General features: G+C 42.6%; 1 long non-coding RNA gene across 1 annotated transcript; it reads left to right on the top strand.

Moving 5' to 3' along the window:
* The first annotated feature begins 1,333 nt into the window (after positions 1-1,333).
* Positions 1,334-7,417, top strand: LOC309360333. Its single transcript, XR_014163996.1, has 3 exons — positions 1,334-1,437; positions 5,847-5,905; positions 7,139-7,417. It is a non-coding gene; the product is annotated as an uncharacterized lncRNA (long non-coding RNA).
* Positions 7,418-12,068: the final 4,651 nt, after the last annotated feature.

Below are 12,068 nucleotides of genomic sequence, written 5' to 3'. Positions count from 1 at the left end.
GACCCAATTTTTAAAAAGCAATGTGGATGAAAATCACTTCTGAGTCACCTCCACAATTAGGGTCTCTGAAGCTTAATCTTCCTTAGTTTTATAGTATATCGGCCCCTGCCTGTATTGGAGGATGAGAAAGAATGTTTTACCCTCACAATAACCATGTTCCCAAACATTTTACTTTTCACCACAGAAGTGGATGGCAATGATTCTGGTACAGGGAAGAAAAAGATATGCTTGGAGACTCTATAAGAATGGAAGCGAAACCTTCTCCTTCACCCTGGTGACCCCACCTATGTATAATCATAATTGCATAATTTCATCTGACTGGTGACTGGGAGCAGCCGCTAGTACCATATAACACCGGTTCTGAAAAACCTACACTTGCTCCTAGTAAGTTTCTGAGTACAATTCAAAGTGCTGGTGCTGACTTTTAAAGCCCTAAACAGCCTCCGCCCTGTATACTTGAAGGAGCATCTCCACCCCCATCATTCAGCCCGGACACTGAGGTCCACCTCCAAGGTTCTTCTACTGGTTCCCTCACTGCAAGAAGTGAAGTTGCAGGGAACCAGGCAGAGGGCTTTCTTGGTAGTGGTGCCCTCCTAGTGAGATGCCCTCCCGTGAGATGTCAAGGAGATAAGTAACTATACAACCTTTAGTAGACATCTGAAGGCAGCCCTGTATTGGGAAGTTTTTATTGTTTTGTAATGTTTTTGTATATGCTGGAAGCTGCCCAGAGTGGATGGGGCAACTCAGTCAGATGGGTGGGGTACAAATATCATCATCCCAAGGCCACTTTCTTTGTGATCTAGCATGTGATGATGTGATGGAACATTGAGAGTGACAAAATGCTGGCTTTGACTAATTGATTTAATTCTGTGGTGTTGTGAAACCAGCACCTACGCCATTTTTACTTTTGCGGGCAGAACCTTTTAGCCAAATATTGGCTGGTGATGAGCCTAGAACAGGGGGAAGTTAGGGGAACATCCTTCCCTGTGTCCAAGACACCCCTTTCAGTAATGTTTGCAAATCCCCCACAAAAAAGGTACAAATCTATATGCAAGAATATAGCTGATGCAAGGGAAGGCAGGACATAAGCTGATGCACAACCCCATCTTGTCGTAAGTAACTCTAAGGAAGTAAAAGTGAATCAGGGTGAAAAGTGCTGCTAGATGACACTGGTGGGCCATGAAGCTACCAGAAGAGCAGGGAAAGACAAGGAAAAACAGGGGGGGCTGGCCTGGTTGCCTGGGCAATGGGGATGTGTCTCCCCCTTTCTATTGTGAAGACAATAGGATGGCTTTGTATGTCTTCAATGACTTCATCCTATGTAGCGCTGTGACATCAGCCAACCAGGGACCATGTAAGGAACAAGATGAAGGAGCCCTTTAGTTAAAATAGGAAGAGTCCAAGGAGCAGCAGATGGAGAATGATGGCTGCAAAAAGGTGATTATTATTATTTTGAATAAACATGTGTGTTCTAAAATGGCAGCCAATGCAACTTGAAGCCATGCAAAAAAGCACTAGTAGTGTAGAATTCCTAGATCTCCTGAGATCTGGGTTTCAATATTATTCTGTGGCTTGCAGATGTCTGTGGTGGAAAGATCTGGTAAAAAATGAACTCTCCCTTATTCCCACTTACCAGTGGCTTTTCCAGATAAGGTATCTTTTAAAAAAAAAATGATAACAGCATTGTAATGATAATCCCCATGTTTTATGCTCACTTCTGAGCACAATTTAAAGTCCTGGTGCCTAAAGTGCTGGTGCCCTGTATACCTGAAGGAGCATCTCCACCCCCATCGTTCAGCCCAGACACTGAGGTCCAGCTCTGAGGGCCTTCTGGCTGTTCCCTCACTGCAAGAAGTGAGATTACAGGGAACCAGGCAGAGGGCCTTCTCAGTAGTGGCACCCGCTCTGCAGAATGCCCTCCCATCAGACGTCAAACAGATAAACAGCTATGTGACTATTAGAAGACATCAAAGAAATGAGTAACTACATAACCTTTAGAAAACCTCCAAAGGCAGCCTTGTATAATTTGATATTTTACTGTGTTTGATGTTTTAATCTGTTGGAAACCACTCAGAGTAACTGGGGCAACCCCATCAGAAGGGTGGCATATAAATAAAAAGGTATTGTAATATTATTATTATTATATAAGGAGATGAGGCTAGCTTTACAGTCTGAATGTGACATCATGGTTGAGACAGACTTAAACAAACAAACAAATAAACATACATAGGAGGTGTGTACTGCATTGCTGTGGAAGGTGAATGGATAGCCTTAAAACAAGCAAGCAAAGCATCAAGGGTATATAGCCAGACCAGCTTGTGAAGCTCCAGATCACAGGAGTGCCCCCTTGGTCCTGCAACTGTGGGGGCCCGAGGCTGTGGGTGCCATGCAACATGCATGGCCCTGGTGCTGAAAGTTGTGGGTGCCTGGCCCCTTCATGGGGATTTTTGTGGGTGCTGGGGCCTCCAGGGAGTCGGCACCTATGCCAGATCACATGTTAGCACCTCAATTAGTGCCAATAGTACTAAGAGAGCTGAAGTGTATGTTGCTGTTGTTAATTTTGCTGTCTGGTCTTTGACCGCAATAAAGATGGATGGTTGGATGGATGGATGGATATGAAGAGAGCCGTCTCCTGCAATAGAAATGAAAGGTGCTTCCTGTTTGGTCTGGTAACTGCTGTTTTCTTCAAACTTCTGTTGGGGTTTTTATTACAGTATAAGCGTAATCACCCTGTAAGGGAAGGTGATATTGTTAGCCTGGGGTGATATTGTTAGCCTGATTTAATTGCAAACCTGAGGTCTCCTAGTGCAACTACAGAATGTGCAAGAGTTCCTAGGACATGTAACAAAAATTCAATTTTTTTATTATTATCCTGAATACACACATTAAGAAGTGAAATCTCTCCACCAAATACACTAGTCATCTGTGATGTCATGGATTAAGAGACCCTTTTTGGATTAAAAAAACTCTGCTCAGTCATAAAGTTCACTGGATAACCTTTGACAAATCTCTTTCCATATCATGGAGCTGTAAAGAAGTACATTGATGCAACAGACATTACTGATAATAACCAAAAGAGGAGTTTGGGAACATCAAGTATACATCATATAGTACTGGAGATTGTAAGATTCAGTGAAATAGACATAACCAAGATTTTAAGATATTTATGTATTGGAGCGTAATATAGAATGATGACTAGTTTTTGCCTTAAATCCTCTCTTTACTTTCTGTGAGGCAATTCCACCCTAAATGTTGCACAGATTGTCTGCAATTAAGTCCTGAGATTTCAGGAGGATATACGTCTGAGCAATGAGTTTCATATCAGAGTGTCTGTCCGAGTCTGTAACTGAAAAGTTCCGTGAAGAATAGATTAGGTTAATTGCACTGCATCCAAGGTTCCTTTCTGAAGGCGTTTGAGACGTGTCACTTGTGAGTCACACTCAGAGCTGGATGTTGGCCCATTATCACAGAGACTCGGCTGAGCAGTTGTTGGAGTCAGCAGAAATGAGAGGGCGCTCTGGGGCTGATTGATGGGAGCTCTCCTGTATGTGAGAGAAATAAGCTGCCTGCGGAGAGTCTCTCAGGCAACCTCAGGTTTTTTTGTGTTTTAATTGGAAGAGGCCTAGTTGACAAAAGTCAAAACCGGAGAAGGATTATTTGGCTAACCTTAGAGCCCAGCACAAAGCAGAACGAGAATAAATTGTCTTTCTTTTCCTAGCTTTACCACTTCATCTGGGTGCTTCTGGTTTTAGCCATGGCTCCGTTCAAACACTTTGCTTTTCAGTTCTAGGAACAGCAGTTGGGCTTTCCTGCTTGCTTTGCAGGATACTTCTGCTATGCTTTTATTGTCTCCCCAAAGAGAATGCTGTGCTTGGGGTTCATCTGCAGTGGCTGTTTCACCCAAGGTGCATCTAAGGGGCAACTTATGCAGTCTCCCCCCCACACACCCAGATTGTCCCCCATTAGTCCTCCATTTCCAGGACTTGTTTACACCCAAATAAATGAGTAGTTAATTAAAATTTCCTTCACAATATTCCTTGAGTCATTTCCAATATCTCAGGATGTATTGCCACTGAAACAGTGAGATGAAGCTGTCTCCCAGCTTTGATGAATGGAGTTTAATTCTGAGTAAACAGTAGAGAAGGATCTTGGCCATGAGAACAAGCATTGATGGTCAGGCTCAGGACTGGAAATGGAGCTTAGTATTGGTCACCTGAAAGCAGGGGTAGGCAACCTAAGGCTCATGGGCCAGATGCGGCCCAATCGCCTTCTTAATCCAGCCCATGGACAGGCCGGGAATCAGCATGTTTTTACATAAGTAGAATGTGTCCTTTTATTTAAAATGCATCTCTGGGTTATTTGTAGGGCCTGCCTGGAGATTTAACACGAATAGAATGCATCTCTGGGTTATTTGTGGGGCATAGGAATTTGTTCATTTTTTTTCTTCCAAAATATAGTCCAGCCCACCACATGGTCTGAGGGATGGTGGACCGCCCCATGGCTGAAAAAGGTTGCCAACTCCTGCCCTAAAGCAGTGTTTCCCAAACTTGGGTCTCCAGCAGTTTGGGACTACAACTCCCATCATCCCTTGCTAGCAAGTCCAGTGGTCAGGATGATGGGAATTGTAGTCCAAAAGCAGCTAGAGACCCATGTTGGAGGAGTACCGCCCTAAAGGATTGGTGAACACTAGAAGCCCTTTGGATCTGAGCTGGAGAAGACTTCCCAGCTAAAGAGCTGCTCTCGGGAAAATTGGAACTTGAGGCAAAATCCCACCTACCACAGGGGATGCTCTTCACTCCATATATCCCCCAGTGTATGTTGCTGACCCTTCCTTGCTGGCTGCTCCTGGAGAAATGTCTGTTGCTTTGCTAGGTGGCTGTATGAAGCAAAGGTGCTAGGTGAAGCGTGGCATGAAAGAATTGATTCCAGGAAATCTGAGTAAGGGGCCAAAGACCTCCTCTGCAGGGAACCCTCATAGTCCAAGGTCTTCGTACTCCATTTTCTCCAGGGTCAACTCTCCAGTTCAGCTCCCTATGAAAGCAATGTAGATATTATCTATTGCTTTGCAAAGCCAGACCTTTTGGCCAAGAGGACCCCCCACAAGAGGTGGGCTGATGGCTCTGACTCCAAATTTTCTTGGGCCTACTCTTCAAAGCTGAATCCTTTCCTTGCTGAGGTCTGCCTTGAACAGCTGCCCAGACTGGTTCAGCAATGAACTGAGCTATGTAACCATTTGGAAATAAATAGCTCAATTGCTTTCTTTGCCAATCTGATGTGAGCCGAGGGGAGCTTGTCCATCACTAATTGCTGGGTAAGATTGTCAGGGCTTTTTTTCTAGCCGGAACTCACTGGAACTCAGTTCTGGCACCTCTCAGGTGGACACTGCTGCCATTATAAGAGAACAATGGAGGCGTTCACAGAGAGTTCCAGAACCTCTTCTTCTAGAAAATTAGCACTGAACATTGCACTATATTAAGTCCCAGTTCTGCTTCCAGACAACTGCAGAAAAGCAATGCCTCAGTAGCGCCAAAAAGCACCAAACAAACCAAATATGCACTTTACATTTATTAAAGTACTTTTAATTGTACATTCAGTTGCTGTTTAGTTTAGTTTGTTTTATGACAGAGCTGTTTGCTATTTATGGGATTTGTTGGTATGCATTCTGTAGTTTTTGCATTTATTTTTAAAGTATTTCCCCCCCTGTATATATTTTTAATTGTTTCCCCACTATGGGATTGAACTATTTAATGACAAGCAGGTTATACATACTCATTAAAAAATAAATACATGTCCAGTACAGAGAAGCAAATGAGTGAAATTACCTTTGCATTTTCTGAACTCTCTAGGCTGTGCATGCTCATGGCAAGAAACAGGAAATGACAAAACGAAGATCACCGGAGGGAAGGTGAGGGAACTTTTAGTCACTCCTAATGCATGCCAAGGGACGCGGGTGGCGCTGTGGTCTAAACCACTGAGCCTGTTGGGCTTGCCAATCAGAAGGTCAGTGGTTCAAATCCCCATGATGGAGTGAGCTCCCATTGCTTGGTGCCAGCTCCTGCCAATCTAGCAGTTTGAAAGCACATTGAAAATGCAAGTAGATAAATAGATACCACTCCGGCAGGAAGGTAAACAACGTTTCCGTGCACTGCTCTGGTTTCACCTGAAGCGGCTTAGTCATGCTGGCCACATGACCCAGAAAAACTGTCTGTGGAAGCGGACAAACGTCGGTTCCCTCGGCCTGTAAAGCGAGATGAGCACCGCAATCCCAGAGTCGTCTGTGACTGAACTTAACTGTCAGGGGTCCTTTACCTTTTTCTTAATGCATGCCAAGCACGCAGCATGGGATGGAGAATTAACTTCCGGAGAAAATGACAGAGGAAGTCCTTTGCATACAGAAACTCTCAGTTTCAACCCTCAGCATTTTCAGGTAAAGCTTGGAAATACTCCTATCTGACATCCTGGAAAGGCCTTGTCCAGTCCATGTAAGCAATTCTGAACTAGAAGGGTCAACAATACAAGGCAATTCTGTATGTTTCTGTAGCTGTCATTCTGCTTAAGTAAGTTATCAACAGGGGACAAATCTCTTATTAAAAATATGAGGAGAAACTCAGAAGCAGGAATGTCCCAGCTTTCAAAGCCCACTTATTACCCTCACGAATCACAACCAACTGCTGGTAGTGCAATATTCCTCCCTCCCCACATATGATTAGGAAGAAATAAGTCTTACCAGGCAGGAGCAAATACTCAGCAACCAGTGGGGACGATGAACTTAGTTTACTCCCCAGCCTCCCTCTCCATTGCTGGACCACACCTGAAGGAAAGGTACTTTCATCATGTAACCCCACCTTGAAGAAAGCTGTCTGGATTTCATTAAAAAAAGGCAATAACAAATGTTTATTTATGCCAAATAAAGGCCCTCAGCCAATGGGCTGCTTTGGAAGGAAGGGAAGGAATAATAATAATAATAATAATAATAATAATAATAATAATAATAGATTTTATGATGAAATCATAGACTGGAAATGTAAATAAGGCTGTAAGAAATATACCTATGTTAAAATAAATAGGGACTTACTTCAGAGAAAATATGTTTCGGATGGGAGCATTGATTTGACTGATAACTGATGTTTTCTTTCAGAAACCTGACATATTGGACAAAGCAGGCCGCTCCGGAAATGCCTTTTGCTCTTTCTGTGTCACATGCCGATATTTTATTCTGGAGCCGCCACTGCAACAACTACAATACAAATGGATAGTAGCTGTAGAATGAACAGCAACACAAGATTGCAATCCAAAGACTAAGGGAGAGTAGCATGCTAACTACACAAAGCACTGCTTTGAAGAACGGTGTATGGACTTCATGAAACAAATGAAGAACAAATGTATATTTATTGCCTAAATAAAGGCCCTCAACCTGGTGGTCTTCTTAAATCAACTCAGGCCATAGAGAATATAAAAGATACAATGTACTTTATGAAGAAACTTGCTTTCAGTTTAATGATTACAGTGACACCTACTGTTCCCAAATAATCAAAATTATGTACATTTCATTCCGCAATATGTTAGGAAATTATTGTTCTGTAATTCCCATCTACAAATTTATTGCATGGATTTCAAATGGATTTCCATCCCCTCTCAAACGGATTGCATTTTATTACTTCAGAAAAGCTTTACAGCACCGTGAAAAAGCACAACTTTTTATGAGTCAGTGTATTTATATTCGTGGTCCCACTCAAAGAAGGAAGGATTTTATGTAGCTCAAGACATCTATAAATAGTAAAATAATATCTCATTATTTGCAGTTTATGGCTGCAGCACACGTCTGAATATTTTTAGTATTAACTGCCACCAGGCACAATCTGGCCAACCTTACGCACATCCGTCACATTTATCTCAATGGGAGAAAATTAAACACTTGAATATTTGGGGATATTTGCAACATTCACTATCCAGACCTTTTTGAGGAGGCACTTAGAAGGCTGCAATGTTTTGTTTTTCCAGTGGTTATTTTAATTCGTTTTGCCCCTTGAAGGAGAGATTATGTTCAGAACTTGGGAATGTATTTTGTTAAATAAAACTTTGCACAAGCTCTGTGCACACCTTGTTGGCTTTGGTGCATTGTCTTCATGCTGCAGACATAGAGGAGGGGTGGACCAATAAGCAGGGGATCTTCAAAGGTTTGCTAACTTGTTGAACATCTGCATTCAGTGTTATTAACAAATCTTGTTCTAAGTTCAGAAAGAACAAGTTTGGTGATAGCAATCGGAGGAGCTCAGTAACCTATTTTTATTTTGATGTGAATCTCTAGTGACAACTGTGTAGTAAAATATTGCTTTGGTTAAAGGTGTATTTGAAAATAATAAGGGATTCTTATGTGTAAAGATGGACAATGTTTTATTAATTCCGGCTATGCTGTGTATCACATTTGTGGGAAGAAACCCAGTGGGTGAGCTCACTTTTTCTGCTTTTATTGGTCTACAGTTGGTTAGCTAACTGTAGAACTGGTCTGCTTTCATCAGTTGATGCTGGTAAATATAACACTTAAAACACTTTATTTGCTGTTGGGGTTGTGCCACAGTTATCTGAATTAACCAAGTCCATTTCAGGAATTGTCCCAATTCTAGATAATTAATTGTACCATCTGCCAAATTAATGTGGCTTATCTGTCTCTTTTGTTTATTCCCTGAGCTTTCCCCTTAAAAGTCTACCAGATTCATTAGTTTTTCTATTTGGAGATACACTCATTGAGCGTAAACAGCTGTTTGATTTTTTTTTTAATTTTTAAGGTTTCCAATCTCCCCTAGTCTTATTTAGTACCTCTGGGTTCCTAGAAATTTTAATGTACAAACATAAATTTGATTTCTTCCATCTCCCATCAAGAGTGAAAAACAACTTCCCATTATGATCAATATAGAATTCTAACGTAGAAAACCATTGTGAGGAATATGAGTTTTATTATTGTGTTTTGACACTTATATCCCAGTGAAGGCAAAAGACACTGAAGTAAGTAAGGTAAACAGACATTTAATACCATTTTGAGAGATTATTTGTCAAAGATGTGAAGGTCCTATCTTGGATAATGTGGTGTGTTAAGTATCTGCACCAGTTCTGTTCCCTCAAATGTGCAGACTGTAGGCACCCTATATATATAGAAATGAGCAAATCAGTGACATTTTAGGGAGCAAGCTAGCAAGCTCCCTATTTACATCATAGGAACCTACACAACACAAAACACTGTTGCTGTATAAAGGTTTTATTTTATGTGTTTTTTATCTTATATTTTGGAAATGTACATCCAGGTTTTTTCCCTTAAAATTTTTTGGGGGCCCGCAAGAGAGTGGGCCCCTAAGCTATAGCTTGTTTAGCTTATATGCAAATCTGGCACTGAGGATGGGGGCGGCTGTTGTCTGTGAGGATTCCATCACCCAATTTGGGATTTGATGCTGGCACCTGGTGTTGGGCACTAAGAATTTTCTTCCTTTTCATTTGCACAACTTTGCATTTGTCAAGTGACTTCATGAGTCAGCAGTGCTTAACATGAGTTAACAGTGTGATGCAGCAACAACAAAAACCCCTAATGCTTCAACAGAAGTCTAATGTCCAGAACAAGGGAAGCCTTGGTCAGGTCATACCTGGAATACTGTGTCCAATTCTGGGCACCACAAATTAAGAAGGATGCTCACAAGCTGGAACGTGTGCAGAGGAGGGCAACCAAGATGGCCAAGCGTTGGGAAACCAAGCCTTACAAGGAGTGCTTGAAGGAGCTCAGTATGTTTAGCCTAGAAAAGAGGAGGCTGGGGGGAGATATGAAAACCACCTTCAGATATCTCAAGGGCTGTCACATGGAAGATGGAGCAAGCTTGTTTTCTCCTGCTGGAAGGTCTGACTTGAACCAATGGCTTCAAGTTACAAGAAAGGAGATTCTGCCTAAACGTCAGGAAGTACTTTCTAACAGTAAGAGCTGCTTGACAGTGGAACGGTCTCCCTTGGGAGCTTGTGGAGTCTTCATACTTGGAGGTTTTTAAGCAGAGATTGGATGGCCATCTGTCATGGATGAGATTCCTGTATTGCAAGGGGTTGAACTAAATGACCGTTGGGGTCCCTTCCAGTTCTATGATTCTTTGAATCACCTTAAAGGTAAAGATAAAGGGACCCCCGACCATTAGGTCCAGTCGTGGCCGACTCTGGGGTTGCGGCACTCATCTCGCTTTACTGGCAGAGGGAGCTGGCGTACAGCATGTGGCCAGCATGACTAAGCCGCTTCTGGTGACCCAGAGCAACGCATGGAAACACCGTTTACCTTCCTGCCGGAGCAGTACCTATTTATCTACTTGCACTTTGACATGCTTTTGAACTGCTAGGTTGGCAGGAGCAGGGACTGAGCAACAGGAGCTCACCCTATTGCGGGGATTTGAACCCCCAACCTTCTGATCGGCAAGTCCTAGGCTCTGGTTTAACCCACAGCGCCACCTGCGTCCCTTTTGACTCACCTTAGGCTATACCAAATGTGATCCTATCCGTGCAGGACTAGCTTTGCTACTACAGTTGTCCATGCACTAGTAACTTCCCATTTGGATTACTGCAATGAGCTACATGTGGGTTGCCTTTGAAAACATTAGCTCTTCTGTAATAATAATAATATTTAATAATAAATAATAATAATAATAATAATAATAATAATAATAATAATAATAATTTTTTATTTATACCCCGCCCTCCCCAGCCAAGGCCGGGCTCAGAGCGGCTTACAAGCAATAGTAAAAACAAGATGAATGATTACAACTTAAAAACAAAAATAAAATACAACATTAAAACAATGGAACATTAAAACATTATACCCCACCATCCTCAGCCAGAGCCGAGCTCAGGATGTCTATCACCAGTAAAATTACAATAAAAACATAATGGGGGGGGGGGGAGACAATTTAAAATACAAGTTAAAATACAATTTAAAATGCAGCCTCATTTTAATAGTAGCCCATAGATCAAAACCATAAGGGTAGGGAAACATAAGGGTCAGACTGAGTCCAAAGGCCAGGTGGAACAGCTCTGTCTTGCAGGCCCTGTAGAAAGATGTCAAGTCCCACAGGGCCCTAGTCTCTTGTGACCAAGCATTCCACCAAATAGGGGGCCAGTACTGAAAAGGCCCTGGCCCTAGTTGAGACCAATCTAACCACCTTGCGACCTGGACAGCAAAAAAATTCTTCTTCTCCGTATTATAGTTTTATATACTGCTTTTTATTTACAAAAGAGAAAGAGGTATAAATACAATATAATATAAACATAATAAAAAACAACAATATCCAATAATAACCATCAGTTATTGATGGTTATCTGCGACCAGATACGGCGACGATTCCCGGGAGAAAACCAGGAGGAGGACAGGTCAGAGGAGTCCCAAGGAACAGCGGGGCAGTCAGGCCCATAGAGCAGGAGGGGCCAGCAGGAGAGGCAGAATCAGTAAATAGAGAGAGGACCCGCGAGGCCGAAAGGACACCGGAACCAGAACCACGACTGAGCGAGCCGGTTGCGCCAGACCAAACAGCCCCATCACAGCCAGTATCCTTGGAACATGAGCCAGAACCTGGAGCCCGGACCAGGGAACACCCCAGGCCACAACGCACACGTAGGCCGCCTGCATACCTTGAGGACTATGAATGCGACCTCCCGGGCAGGACTGGAACTTAGAGGGGAGGGGTGTTATGTACTGAGTTGAATAGGATCCAAACTGCAGCAGTCTGATTGGTCCTAGAACAATAGGATCCAAACTGCAGCAGTCTGATTGGTCCTAGAACAATAGGATTCAGAATGCAGCAGTCTGATTGGTCCTAGAACAATGCAGCAGTATGATTGGTTGGCAGGAACCACCCAATCATGCTCCAGATAGAAGCGAATCCACAACCTGATTGGCTTACAGTAGAATTCCGGAATTAGCCAATCATGTGCAGCCCATTGTGTAATTAATGTATATAAAGCAGATACTGTGAGAGGACTTTAATTCATTCCTCCTCACCACTATGAGCTGAATAAAGAGCATGAAATCACTTTGCGACTCTGAGTATATTTCA

Source organism: Podarcis melisellensis (genome assembly GCF_964234715.1).
Source record: "Podarcis melisellensis genome assembly, chromosome: 17".
NCBI classification, from domain to species: domain Eukaryota; kingdom Metazoa; phylum Chordata; class Lepidosauria; order Squamata; family Lacertidae; genus Podarcis; species Podarcis melisellensis.
This window is presented reverse-complemented; position numbering and strand designations above follow the sequence as displayed.